Source organism: Phyllostomus discolor, chromosome X, assembly GCF_004126475.2.
Source record: "Phyllostomus discolor isolate MPI-MPIP mPhyDis1 chromosome X, mPhyDis1.pri.v3, whole genome shotgun sequence".
Classification (NCBI taxonomy): domain Eukaryota; kingdom Metazoa; phylum Chordata; class Mammalia; order Chiroptera; family Phyllostomidae; genus Phyllostomus; species Phyllostomus discolor.
In genome coordinates this window covers 25,118,512-25,132,389 of record NC_050198.1, presented here as the reverse complement: position 1 = coordinate 25,132,389, position 13,878 = coordinate 25,118,512, and the positions used below count along the sequence as shown (strand labels likewise).

Below are 13,878 nucleotides of genomic sequence, written 5' to 3'. Positions count from 1 at the left end.
GCCTGATCATGGAACATCCTCAAAATTTGGTTCACCACGTCCTTTTAGGAACCTTTCCATAGATAACTGCACTCTGTGACCTAAATTTTCTTGAACTGAAATGTGTTTTATTAAACAGGACTCATAGCCATTTGCCTTGCTAAATGGTCCACCTGTATTGACTCTGTCTACCAACTAGTGGTGTAACACTGAGCAAGCTGACCAATCTGTTGAAAAATGGTTGGAAATAAAATGTGCAAAGGGCGGAGCACAGGCAACCAAGAACTGGTAGCATTTATTATGATTAAAATTAGGTTGGTTCCTCAAAAAAAAAAATTAAACATAAAAATCACCATATGATCCAGCAATTCCACTTCTGGGTAGATGCCCAAAAGTGTTGAAAGCAGGGGCTCAAACAGAAATTTGCACACTTATGCCCATAGCAGCTTTGTTCACAATAGCCAAAGGGTGGAAGCAATCCCAGTGTCCATGGATGGATGAGTGGATAAGCAAAATGTGGTGCACAAACGATGAGATGTTATCCAGCCTCAAAAAAAAAGAAGGAAATTCTGACACAGGCTACAACGTGGATGAACCTTGAAGACATTATGCTGAGTGAAAGGACAAATATTGTAATATTCTACTTGTATCAGGTCCTGAAAGTAGTCAGATTGATAAAGAAGGTATAATGGTGGTTGCCAGAAGCTAGGGGAGTAGGAAATGAGAAGTTAGTGTTTAATGGGTACAGTTTTTCACTTTGGGGTGATAACAAAGCTCTGCAGATGGACAGTGGCGATGGTTGCACAATAATGTGAATGGACGTAATGCCACTAAATGATCCACTTGAAATGGTTAAAGTGGTAAGTTTTATATTATGGATATTTCACCACAACAAGTATACAAATAAAATGTAATCAAGATTTTGTATGGCTCACATCGAGGTTTCAGCACCCCCCCTCAAAAAAGATTTTTTTAAAAAACTAGGTTAACTTTCTAAGAGCAGTGAGTACATCTTTTACTTCTTTAGCATCAGTCAGTTAAAAATATTCATGAAAGCCTGACAACCATATGGCATCTAAGATGGAGAACCAGTCCCTCACAGAGGTCATGTTCTAGATGATTCTGCCTCTCTCCATACTGGTGAAATGTGTCAGAGAAAAGGCTAGGGCTTGTTGAGTGATGCCCAGCATTTGCATGGGGCTGGGTAGCTTTTTGCTGTCACCTCAAGAACAGGTTTTAGATTTCTCTGGGGGCACAGCACTTTTCTGTTTAGCTTTTCTTCATACTTGTGGTAGCCAGCCTTCAAGATGGCTTTCAGTGATCTCTGCTTCCTGGTGTGCATGCCTTTGTGTAATCCCCTCCTGTGGAGTGCAGGCTGCACTTAAAAGAATAGAATAAGGCAGAAGTGATGATATGCAAGTAATGTGAGACCAGGTCATAAAAGGCAAAGTAGCTTATCTCTTAATATCTCTCTCACTCCTGCTTATCACTCACACCGTGGGGAGCCTTGTCCTGAGTAGTCTTGTGGAGAGGCCATGTGGGAAAAAACTGAGGCCTCCAGCAAGCAGCCACATGGATGAGCTTACAAGCAGATCCAGAAAGCCAGGTCAATATTTGACCCTTGCCAACAGCTTGATTGCAGCCTTCCCCACAAAACCCCCGGAGCCAGGGCAACCAGATTCCTGACCTTCAGAAATTGTGTGCAATAACTGTTCACAGTTTTAAGCCATTCATTATGAAGTAATTTGTCACACAGCAATATATAACTAACATCTTCCCCATCACAGTGCACTTGTTAACTGTTGAGCTCTAGCATTAGACTGGCCTCAAATCGTCATTAGGCCACTTTCAAGCTATGTGACCTTGAGCAGGTAACAATATTTCTGTGCCTCATTCAGCTTGTTCAATTATAACATGGGGGATACGGCCCCCCGAGATAGGTTGTTCAGTTCACTGGAGTGTCACAGTATACACCAAAAAGTTGTGGGTTTGATCTCTGGTCAGGGAGTATACTGGAGGAGAACGATTGAAGTTTCTCTCTCTCTGTCTCTATCTCTGTCTCTCTCCATCTCCTTCCTGTCTCTCTAAAAATCAATGGACATATCTTTGGGTGAGGATTAAAAATCATAAAAATTAAAAAAAATAAAAGGGGAGATATGACTATTACCTACCTTACAAGGCTGGGAGGATTAAATAAATATAAAGTGCTTAGCAAGGTGCCTAACATATAATTAGTGATGCATGCCAACTGCTACTGTTCACTGTTGTTATTCTGGCTGACAAAAGAATGCTGCAGAGACATGTGGCGATTATATCAAAGAAACACAGGCCAGTGGCTCGATTATGACCTCCAGAGGAATAAGGGGGAGATAAGTTTTTGCAGGTGCTCTGGAAACAGGCCCCCATGGTTTTGCCTCAATGCAGAGCATTGCTGGGCTCTTCTTACTTTAGATGGGACCACATCGTTGGGATGGGGTGGAGGGGTTGGAGCAGGGGAAGGCAGCCTTCAGGATGGTTCCATGAATGCCAGGCCTTGGGGTCATGCCCATCCTTGGGTGAAGCAGCCACTCTTTTGAGCAACCTCCCTAGGGTTTTTTTTTTTATTATTGTATTTTATGGATTATGCTGTTACAGTTGTCCTGATTTTTCCCCCTTTGCCCACCTCCACCCAGTGCCCCCCACTCCCTCAGGCAATCTCCATACCATTGTTCATGTCCATGGGCCATGTCTATAAGTTCCTTGGCTACTCCATTTTCTATACTGTACTTTACATCCCCATGGCTATTCTGTAACTACCTATTTGTGCTTCTTAGTCCCCTCTCCTCTTCACCTGTTCCCCCACATCCCTTCCCATCTTGGCAACCATCAAAATGCTCTCCCCATCAAAATGCTCTCCATATCCATAGATCTGTCTCTGTTCTTTTTTTTTTTTAACATTTTATTTATTTACTTTTAGAGAGAGAGCAAGGGAGGGAGACAGAGAGGGAAACATCAATGTGTGCCCTGATTGGAGGCTGAACTGACAACCTTTTGGTCCACAAACTGGTGCTCAATCCACTGAGCCACAGCAGTGGCTCTCTTTTCTTCTTGTTTGCTTAGTTTGTTTTTTCAGATTCACACCTCCCCGGCTTTTTTACATCCCTGCTCTGGAAGAACAATTTAGACAGGTTGTACTGTGGCTGAAATCAAAGATGCTGGGATTTCTAGTTTTCAATACTCAGTAAATGTTAGCTTCCCTTTTCCCAAAGAAAAAAAACATTTGATTACTGTTTATTTGGAGGTTTGCAATAAGCTTTTTTCCTTCAACGGAAAGGTATAATGTACTGTGTACACTAAAAGAGAGGATTGGGAAAACACAAGGAGGAAACTTTTACCATAAAAGTAAAATTAATTAAGTGGAAGAACCAATCTGATAGGGCTACATACTGTATGATTCCAAATATACTACACTCTGGAAAAGACAAAACTAGGGGAAGAGTAAAAGGATCACCGGTTGATGGAAGGGGGAAGATGGAGGGATGAGTATGTGTGGCACAGAGGATTTTTAAGGCAGTGAAACTACTCTGTATAAGACATGTCCAAAACCAGAGAACTTAAAACACCAAGAGTGGATCCCGAGATAAACTACGGACTCTGGGTGTTAACAATGTGTCAGTGTAGGTACATCAATTTAACAAACGTACCTGTACTGCTCTGGTGGGGAATCTTGATAATGGGGCAGGCTGAGCATGTGTAGGGGCAAGGGTATATGGAAAATCTTTGTTCCTTCCTCTCAATTTTGGTGGGAACCTAAAACCGCTCTAAAAAATAAAATCTATTTTTTTAAAGTAACATAAGAGCCCTGGCTGGCGTAGCTCAGTGGATTGAGCACAGGCTGCGAACCAAAGTGTCACAGGTTCGATTCCCAGTCAGGGCACATGCCTGGGTTGCAGGCCATGACCCCCAGCAACCGCACATTGATCTCTCTCTCTATCTCCCTCCCTTCTCTCTCTAAAAAAATAAAATAAATAAAATCTTTAAAAAAAGAAAAGAAATGAAATCAATAAAAAAAGAAAGTAACATAAGAAAGCTTTAATTTGAGGGCATATTATTTAGACCTCTACTGAGTACATGTAACAGAAGCTTCAATCTCACTGAACCTCAGGAGGTTATAGGTCACAGGTGCCTGGTGAACCAGAAAACCAGATTATTTTATGGAAGATAGGATGCTGCACTGGGCCTCAGGGAGCACAAGCAGAGGCTGATTTCCTGCGGCAAGCTCCTCTCTATGCAGTCTCTTTATTCCCTCTTCCCTCCCCCCTCCTCTGCTTCCTCAGGCCGACAGCCTCCCACAGCGCCCCGTTACACAGAATGGTCTCTGGCTCTTCAGAGACACTGTTTTCCTGTCTCCATTCTAATCCTAAATTCCTGGGGGAGGGGCCTCGGGGCCCCTTACTTTGGGACTGGTTTCTCCTCCCGGCCCCAGCAACTCTAGCCTTGGTGAGGAGTACAAAGGAAGCTGCCTAGAGCCCATACCAACAGGGAAGTGGGATTGGAGCGGGGGAGGGGCTAGGAAGTGCGTAGACCTGGTGGCTTTCATCTGGGCCTAGTTCTGTGACATGTGCCAGCAGCAGTAAGTGGGCTGCTGGCAGAAGTCAGTCCCACCCTCTGCGCTTTTCCTTTTGATCCAAGGCTTTCAAGGGCTGTCATTTGGGGCAGGGTACTGGAAAGATTCTTTACTGCTAACCAGCCTTAATTCTCCTTCTTATATAACTAAAGAGCCACCGAGAGCATATTAGGATTTTGCTTGCTTGCTTCTTTTCCCCCGTTGCAGCAGTTTACTTATTAATGATTGTGCAGAAAAAAAAAGAAAAAAAGGAAGTAATAAAAGAACCTTGTTTATGCTCTAGTCCGCGTGTTCTGTGTGCTCATTTGCGGCTGCGCAGGCGGCGTGGGGAACCTTATCGCTGGGCCCGGGAAGGGGGCTGAACCTAGGGTGTCAGCGTCTTCCACTGCGGCTGCGACGAGCCAATAGAATTCATTATTCTTCTTTCCTCCCTCCCTTTCCTCTCTCTTCTCTCCCCCTCCCTCCCTCCTTCCACACTTCCACCCCTCTGCCTTCCTCCCGCCTTCCCTGATACCTCCGCAGGTTTTTGGCATTTTTTGGAAGGGAAGAGGGCTTCCCAAGGGGGGCTTTCAGGCCTGAGACACCCGTATCAGTTATTCCAACCATCTTGGGGGAGGGAGGACAGGATCAACAAGATTGAAATTCGGGTTGTAGGCGACAGAAGGGGGTCCATCACCGCAGGGCCCAAGCCGTGCCCCCTTCCCCCACCCGACTGGGCCCCCCCTGGGATCCTCGCTGGCCACCACCACCCTCCGGTCATCTGCGCGGTGCCCCGCCTTGGACTCGACCGTGAAGGGAGCCTGGGAGTATCGGGGTCCTGGAGAACAAGGGTCCCCAGCCCCTGGGCCGTGGGCCGGTGCCGGGCCGTGGCCTGTTAGGAACCGGGCCCCGAGCAAAGCTCGCCTAAGCTCCGCCTCCGGCCTCCCCACCCTCCACCCACGCCCCTCCACTGCAGGAGGCGGGCGGGAAGCCAGTGGAGCTTTCCTGTGCTTCGCTTCCTGCCCCCCAAGCCTGAGCTCCACCTCCTGTCTCCCCCCACCTTCCTCCACCCCGTTCGTGGGAAAACCGGCCCCTGGTGCGGTAAGGGTTGGGGTCCGCTGCTGGAGAATGTGATTGAGAGGGGGCGAGGTTCCCCACTCCCCGAAACCGTGGAGTTCAAACCCTGGGACTGTGTGTCCCAGCGCGGAGGGCTTGCTACTTGTCTCCCTCGCAAGGATAGAGGCTGGAATCTAAGGAAGCCCTTTCGATAAAAAGAGAAGTTTCTGGCCTCTCCCTGGATGGTTTGGAACAGCCTTAATTCAGGCTGCCCAGCCGGTTCGGCTCCTCACAACCCCCTCCCCCACGCGGGGAGGCCGAAGCCCCGAAAAGACCTGGCAGGCGAGTCTGAACCCTGTCGCCACAAGAGCCTGTAGCTGGGGGTAGGAAGGAAAGGAGGGCCCAGCAGGCTGCTGGGGAGGCGGGGCTTCTCGTCCACCAGTAAACCCGGCTGGGGGCAGGGGTTCCCGCCCTGTTGGAGCCCCGCCTAGGATCCGCCAAAGCTGCCTTTGGTGAGGATTTTGGATGTTTGGTGAGGCCCAACTTTTACTCCTTACCCCGTGACACACCCAGAAAATGTATATAATATCTATATAACATTTAAAGATGAACTGGAGAATATTTGGAGAGTGAAAATGGGGACTGGTGGGGAAAATGTATTTCACTTTGTGTATTATCCAATCGTGTAAAGAAAATGAACTATAAACTATTAGAAAATGTATTAAATTTCAAGTACAGTTATGCACCCTCTAAGGCTGTTTCGGTCAACCGAGGCACCACGTGTCTCCTAAGATCATAATGAAGCTAAAAAACTATCATCTACTGACATCTAGCGGTCGTAAGGTAGAACAACACATTGTTGTTCTACGTGTTCACGTGTTTATGGTGATGCTGGTATAAACAAACCCACTGTGCTTCCAGTCGTATAAAAATGTACCACACAATTACAGTAGTAGTAGGCTATAAGTCTACATGTATGTATACAATGTTCGCTGGGTGAAATCGCCTAAGGACTCATTTCTCAGAACATATTCCCATCTTTAAGCCGTGCATGACTGTGTGCACATGCACATTTTTCTTTTTTTTTTTAATTTTTTTAAAGATTTTATTTTATTTTTAGAGAGGGAAGGGAGAGAGAGAGAGAGGGAGGGAGGGAGGGAGGGAGAGAAAGAGAGAGAGAGAGAGAGGGAGAGAGAGAGAGGGAGAAACATCAATGTGCGGTTGCTGGGGGTTATGGCCTGCAACCCAGGAATGTACCCTGGCTGGGAATCGAACCTGGGACACTTTGGTTCCCAGCCCGCACTCAATCCACTGAGCTATGCCAGCCAGGGCTCACATGCACATTTTTCTAACGAATTCTTACCATCCCTCTTTTCGATTTTTTACTTTTTACTATGAAAAAATGCCATACATATACAGAAATAGATGAGTACATAGTAAATCCCCAGCTTCAACAATTACTAAGGTGGGGCCAATTTTGTTTCATCTCTACGTCCACCCATTTTCCCCTCCTCTTTTTGTTTTTAATGATAAATTGAGCACGTGTTCCTTTCAAGCTCATCGTTTGGGTGGTGGGTCCCCAGGTGGTTCAACATGTTTATCAAGAGGTGTTATTTCCATCCAAGGCCCATATACCCCAGCCATGGTGTGGCATTAGTTTGCAACGATTGCAAGGTGTTCAGATTCTGTAAAACCAAGTATCATAAATTTTTTTTTAAAGATTGATTTATTTATTTTTAGAGAGGGAAGGGAGGGGGGAGAGAGACAGAAAGAAACATCAATGTGCAGTTGCTGGGGGTCATGGCCTGCAACCTAGGCATGTACCCTGGCTGGGAATCGAACCTGCAACACTTTGGTTCGCAGCCCATCTCAAAAAATTTTTTCTTAAAAAGCACATTTCTCGCATGGGCAGGTGGACTAAAGCATTCCATAAAACAGCCAGTAAAGGCTTACAGTGAATAATTAATTTGAATTTGAAAAACATTGAAATGAACCTGTCAAATACCGGGGACAGCTGTGGAACAATTGATGTTATGATGAGAGAGTCAAAGAGATCAAACAGAAATGCCAAGCTACATTTATAGGGAACGGGTTGAAGAAAAATAAAGAACCATGGAAAGTTCAGGACATCAAACAAGTCAAACAAAAATATTTGTCTCATCTGGGCCTTTTTTGCATGCAAAGGAAAGCTGCTGGAAAATAAAATGGCACAGAAATTACAGCAGGAAGTGGATAGGGAAGTTGTTTCTAAAAATCTTATTGTCTATGACCATTTCTATGAGCTCATTGGAAAATCTCCTTTAGAGGCTAAGAATGTCTAAATTATTGACTTATTTTTGACATGAGCTGACCATCTCAATGTTAAACCTTCACTGATAGCTGCACGTATGTAAATAGTAAAAATTCTGTAAACACAGAAGTGAATTGCAGACGTAAAATGGCCCTACCACTTGGATAATGGCACTAGGCAGCATTTATGTAATGATTCATGACAAAAACTCATGGCCAACGATATATAAAATAAAATTTTCTTTGCAGGAAAAACAAAAGTGAGCTTGTGTTTTGGTTAACCTTTGCTGTGTAACAAGTCACCTCAAAGTGTAGTGGCCCCAAACAACAATAATTTATGATTTATCATGATTGCTGTGGTTGGGCATTTCCTCTGCAGGCTTTGACTGGACTCACTGAAGAGAGAGTCAACTGGGCTGGAAGGTGTAAGATGGCCTCATTCACATGTCTAGCTCTGGACTAGGACTGCTCAGGCCTCCTCTCCTCCCTGGCTTTTCATGTTCTGGTAAACTAGAAGGACTTCCTTATATGGCAACCAGAACCTTCCAAGAGGATCAAGGCAAAAAACCTCAAGCTTCTTGACCAAATTGTGCGAGTTCCAAGTCACTGCCACTCTGTTCTATTGGTCAAAGCAGGTCACAAGACCAGCCCAGACTCTGGGGTATGGGTAGGGGACTGGAGAAACAGACACCGCCCCCATGGGAGGAATGAAGGGCAGGGACACACTGCAAAGTGAATACCACTGGCATGGGAGGGATCCGTGGCCTTTAACCCATCTACCACAGTTTGCTTTCATCAACATAGCTTTTTATAGGAGGTTTTATGCTTGCACAGGCCACACACAATTCCTGATCTAGACTTTATAATAATGAGCACTTCAAATACTTCATAGTCACCATCAAGGAGACACTTCCGTAGCACAGGTAAACAACTGACATTTTTTTTTAATCATCCGTTTAAAATTGTGCAACAGTTGGAATTACATTTAAAGAATCCGGTAGCTCTTTTTTTGGTATACAGATGACTTTTAAAATTTCTTACTATAATGGAAATGGATGTTGCATCCAAATGTATCTTCCTATCAGGCACTTGAAAATAAAGATGAGGTCTAATTTGCATGAGGTCCATGCATTATGAGAGCAGCTAACCAGCAGTTGGCTTGGATATCATAAAGGTGGGAATCAGTCACAAAAGGATTAAGGTCTCCCACACACGTGGAGGTGGTGTTTCAGAGCATGCTCTCTCAGCCTCCCAAATGCACTGCCAAAGCTGGGTCCGTGATGACCTCTGGTGGGGCAAACGCAAGCATGGCAACAAACTCCAAGTTAGGGTTTCCAACTAGTTTTCATACAAGCCAAATGAAGGGCCTTTCAAAGTTGTAGTTGCTTTTAGCAGAAATGTCATAGTACTGAAGAGTATTCTTGTGATTGAAGATGATGAGTTTTGCCCTAACTTTGCATGATAGGGATGTTTCATATACAACTAGTCCTTGAACAATGTGAGCTTGAACTGTGTGGGTCCACTTATGAATGGATGTTTTTCAATTGACTTCCACAGTTCAACTGACCCACAAAGTTCAAACCCGAGTTGTTCAAGGGTCAATTTGCATATGCAAATTTTGGTTTCTGACTGTGTAGGCAGTTGGTGGCCCTAACCCCTATATTGTTGAAGGGTCAACTGTTCTTGTACCTTATCTCTATGCCAGTCAGACACCCCTTTTCAATGTATAGTAGCTCCTCCCATCAAGAGATGTAGCCTTTGTATCTGGCCTTGTCTTGGGACTTGCTCTGACCAGTCAAGTACCAAACACTGTGCCTGGTTCAGGCCTATCTCCAGAAGCTTTGGGCATTTTTGCTCTCTCCTGCAACCCAGCCATCTCCCTCTGAACAAACCCAGGCTACCCTGCTGGGGAAAGTGAAACAATGCGGAAGAAACATGATCTGACCAGCCCAGGCCATCCCAGACCAGCTGTCCCCAGCCAGCCTGGCAGCAGATATCGCAGATGCCGGCATGAGCCAAGTGCATCAGCAGAGTTCACCCAGATTGCCAGTCTGCAGAACCAAGAGCTAAATCCAGTCATTGTCTTACAGGCGCTATGCTTTGTGGTGGATTGTTTTGCAGCAAAAGCCAACAGACTCAGAGTAAGATGGTAGAAGTAAATAAGGACATTCTTGATAAGGAGCCCAGCCCTCTTGGATGCTAGTTTCCCTTAAGTTGGAGAATCTGAGGGACACTGGTTGCTAATGTTTTTGACGAAACTTTTGGAGATAGCTATTACCTTCATTGATGCTGAAGAGACCTAGAACTTCTTGGAGGTCAAGGTTCCAGCCTTATGGCTTCTTGGACATCAGAAGTCAATAGTAAGGAGAGTGGGGGAGTCAGAGAGCACACGGCTGAGGACTTCCACTGTGATGGCGGTGGGGCCCACCGGTTCTTCCTTGGGCCTCCAGGATCCTGGCTGGGCAGCCCTGCAACAACCCACCCAGGCACACTGGTGGACCCACCCTGCTTTGCTGGTAGGAACTCCAGGCAGGCCACGATTAATGTTAAATGTGGAGAATGTTACTCAGAGCTGGGTTTCACATCTGACATTCAATACTAGCCTAGTTTTAAATAAAAACAACACTATTTTGGTGCTGTAAACCTATTTTCCACCATCTGGCATACCCATATGCCTTTTATGTTTTTTCTTCTAACAGGAAAAAAAACCATCATGGGAGGAGAAGTGCCCTGCCAGCTTGGATATATCATTGCACACTCAAATGGACAGGGTACCTCTCTGTAGTTTGCTGCCACTTAACTCTGAGCAACAGACTTAAAAAAAAAAACTTTCTACAATTGTCAGTAGAACAAAATAAATGAAGTTTAGCCTCATGAAATGTTAAGGTAGAAAATGAAAGTTTTACTTTGCATAACAGATGATGACAATCTTAAAATACCCAAGAGACTAAAAACCACTCCTTCTGTTTGAGGTAATGATGAAATAATAGCCCAAAGCTGTCCTCTGTGACTTCTGTGGAGGTGATACTAAAGGAATTGAAGACTTTGGTGGAACCAACAGGAAAATTAACTTGATTAGCAAAATTAGCTCATCAGGTCTAGCTTTTAATACATCTGTGCTAATTTTGTGAGTCTGAAGTTTCTGGAGAAGTCTGTCATTGGACTTAGGTTCAGCAGCACCTTTTTACTGATAAAGAGCTACCCTAAAGCATACAGAGGTCTCTAGGGAAGGGATCTTGGACCTTTCTTTTTATTCAGTGAGCCTGATTCCTGTGTATGAGAGATGAGTGGGTGGGGGGGTGTGCACATGTGCATATGAGATGGATGTGGGTTTTGTGGGGGAGAGCCTTAAAAAAGAACAAAACATTATGACGACAGAAAGCAGTGTTATTTAAAATCAGAAAGGAAAAGCAATACATAACATTTTAAAAGCTGAGAAAAAAACAATGGCAACATGAGAGATCCCCTTGGTCTCTCCTCTTGAAGTTTCAACAACTTGAACAGCTATAAACCCAACAAAGGGTTCCCTGCTCAACACACAAATACATCTTAGAGGCCTGTACATTGAAACACCTGAAGGTGGGCAAGTGAAGGAAAACAGGGAGGTGAAAAGGGAGAGGGGCTGATATAAGTTAGGGACGCGGCCCACCAGCCTAGCTGGGGGATCTCACTGCAGGCAGGGTTCTGTTGGAGAAGGGAAGAAACTGGTTGTGGTTGACATTCTCTTCAGCAGAGAGGAACAAAGAGACTCAGTGGGCACTCCTGCAGAAGCTGTGGCTGAGCTGAGAAACCTGGGCAAGGACACACAGCATGGGAGTGCAGCTGTGGTTGCCAGCTGTCCATACATTGTCAGGTGGTTGACATTTCAGATGGAGAAGCAAAGCCATGGAGGCTGGCTGCCTCCCCCTAGCCTCCCTGAGCATACCTCCCTTTGCCCTTGGTGTCAGACTGTGGAGCACAGTATCTGCGAGCCCCCAGAATTAGCACTATAGAATCGCATTTCTCCCCGAGCAAAGGGGTATCTCTGTGACTGGTCCTGGCGTCAGGGAGTAGGGGGTACCCTGTGGAGGACCAAGGTTGCCATTACCAGGAGAGCAAAACAACAAAAAGCCGGGTTGCCTCAGTGCCTCCCAACCCCAGCACCTCACAGCTATACTGAAGGGGTCCAGAAATTTGTGATCCAGCACCACCTACTGGAAAAGAATAGAAAGACCACTTAAAAAAAATTTTTTTTCATTTTTAGAGAGAAAGGAAGAGCAGAGAAATATCAATGTGCAGTAGTCTCTTGTGCACTCCCCACTGGGGACCTAGCCTGCAATCCAGACATGTGCCCTGACTGGGAATTGAACTGGCAACCTTTTGGTTCTCAGCCCACACTCAATCCACTGAGCTACACCAGCCAGGGCAAGACCACTTCATATTAATCTTCTAGAGAAGTACCACCCACACATTGATGCTTAGACAGAAAAGAAATCCATCAGATAACATGAATAACCAAGGTAACAAGGCAGCTTGGAAGGAAGTGAAAAATCTCCAGAAAATAAACTTAAAGACATGGAAATATGAAATGGCAGAGAATTCAAGATTGTAGTTCTGAAAATATTCAATGAGATGCAAAAAAATACAGACAGGCAATTTAGCAAGCTCAGAAAACAACAAAGAAAACAACTATGTCACCAAAGACACTGAAACTGTAAAAAAGAACCAAACAGAATTTTTGGAGATAAAGAATTTAATAAGAGAGATCAAGAAAGATCAAGAGTAAACTAGTGAGCATAGGAAATAGAAAAAACAAAATGGAAGAAAGGGCCAGAGATATAGAAGACAGAAATCTAGAAATGATGCAGAGGGAAGAAGAGAGAGACCTGAGCATTAAAAAAAAAAATGAAAGAGCTCTACCGGAACTATCTGACTCCATCAAAAACAACAATATAAGAATACTATACATACCAGAAGAAGAAGAATGGGAGAAGGGAACAGAGAGCCTATTCAAATACTGGATGGATAAGAACTTTCTAAACCTATGGAAAGACCTAAATCCTTAGACCCAAGAAGTAAGCAGAACAACTAGTTACCTCAATCCAGAGAGGTGTTCTCCAAGGTATGTTGTATTAAAACTGTAAAAAATAATGACAAAGGATTCTCAAGGCAACATGGGAAAAGAAGAAAGTAACCTATAAAGGAAAGCCCGTTAGGTTATCATTGGACTTTTAAGCAGAAACTCTAAAGCCAGAAGAGGGCAGAACCAAATATTAAAACTACTCAAAGAGAGAAATTACCAGCCAAGAATAATATATCCAGCAAAGTTATCCTTTAGATATGAAGGAGAAATAAAGACTTTTCCAGACATACAGAAGCTGATGGAATTTGTTGCCAGAAGGCCTCCATTGTAAGAAATACTCAAGAGGATTATTCTACCTGAAACAAAGAACAAAATGTCACAAATCTATGACTAAGATCACCAACAATCCTACAGCATAAACAGGGATAATTTGTGGCAACAAAACATATAAGACGGGATCCCCCCAAAATCTGGAAGTATCTTCTGGAGGGTGAGCCCCTTGTAGTATAGGCTTCCCCTGATGATGAGTATTCTAGGAGCCCATCTGTATCAGTGTCCAGCTAAGGTTGTTGTGAGAGGCTGCATTTGACTTCAGTGAATTTTTTTGAAAACACTTTCAATGCCGTTGCCCATTGCATGATGGGTGATTTAGGAGTTCACTTGCCCACATTGCACTCAGTGTTCAGCAGTTTTTGAACAAAACCAGCATGACCCCATGCCCCACCCTCTGTATTCACCTGATTCTGCCCTGAGCTACTTTTTTTGTTTCCCAGGGTGAAAAAAATCCTTAAAGGGAAATGTTTTGCCAATGTGGAAGAGGTGAAACAAAAAATGGCAAAAGCACTAAAAGGTATCAAAATAGATGAGTTCTAAAACTGTTTTGAGCAGTAAGATGTCTTGATAGGTG

At 44.5% G+C, this 13,878-nt stretch overlaps 1 pseudogene; it reads left to right on the top strand.

Annotated features, from left to right (window-relative positions):
* The first annotated feature begins 7,213 nt into the window (after positions 1–7,213).
* LOC114505676 lies at positions 7,214–7,941 on the top strand (annotated as a pseudogene).
* Positions 7,942–13,878: the final 5,937 nt, after the last annotated feature.